This window comes from Chrysochloris asiatica, unplaced genomic scaffold (assembly GCF_000296735.1).
Source record: "Chrysochloris asiatica unplaced genomic scaffold, ChrAsi1.0 scaffold00001, whole genome shotgun sequence".
Lineage (NCBI taxonomy): Eukaryota > Metazoa > Chordata > Mammalia > Afrosoricida > Chrysochloridae > Chrysochloris > Chrysochloris asiatica.
Window position 1 is genome coordinate 52,896,329 of NW_006408519.1, and position 912 is coordinate 52,897,240.

At 47.9% G+C, this 912-nt stretch overlaps 1 pseudogene; it reads left to right on the forward strand.

The window, feature by feature from the left end:
- The first annotated feature begins 87 nt into the window (after positions 1-87).
- Positions 88-726, forward strand: LOC102828951 (annotated as a pseudogene).
- Positions 727-912: the final 186 nt, after the last annotated feature.

Consider the following 912-nt stretch of genomic DNA (forward strand, 5'->3'; position numbering starts at 1 on the left):
GGCCTGTGGGGAGGGGGCGGTGCTTCTGGGACTGGGGCTGTGTGATAGGCTGAGTGAGCCGCAATCAAGAACCTGCGCTGAGAGAAGATGGCTGGCTCAGCAGTGACCAGGCTCTCCCAGGTGCGGGGCTTCCGTACATCTGTGGTCAGGCCGTTTGCCAAGCTTGTGAGGCCACCTGTTCAAATATATGGTATTGATGGTCGCTATGCTACTGCCCTTTTCTCTGCTGCATCTAAGCAGAATAAATTGGATCAAGTAGAAAAGGAGTTGGTGAAAGTAGCACAACTTCTGAAGGATCCCAAAGTGGCTCTTGCTATTCTGAATCCCCATGTCAAGCGTTCCATTAAAGTGAAAAGCATAAACGACATCGTAGCAAAAGAGAGATTGTCTTCCCTCACATCCAATCTGATCAATTTACTTGCTGAAAATGGTCGCTTGAACAACACCCCAGGCGTCATCTCTGCCTTTTCAACCATCTTGAGTGTCCACCGTGGAGAAGTCCCTTGCACAGTTACCACTGCAACTCCCTTAGACAATGCCTCTCTTTCTGAATTAAAAACGGTCCTGCAAAGCTTCCTAAGTCAAAGCCAGGTGTTGAAGTTGGAGGTTAACACTGATCCCTCAATCATGGGTGGAATGATTGTACGCATTGGAGAGAAATATGTCGATATGTCTGCAAAGTCCAAGATTCAGAAACTGAGCAAGGTTATGCGGGAGACTATGTGAGAGTCAATTTTCTATTATCATTGAAAATACAAATTCTTAAACTTGGAGCATCAATAAAGTGCTTCCTAAACAAACAAACAAACAAAAAAACCTGCGCTGAAGGGCTGAAGGGCTGAAGGGCTGGGTCTGTGGGGAGGGGGCGGTGCTTCTGGGGCTGGGGCTGTGTGATAGGCTGAGTGAGCCGCA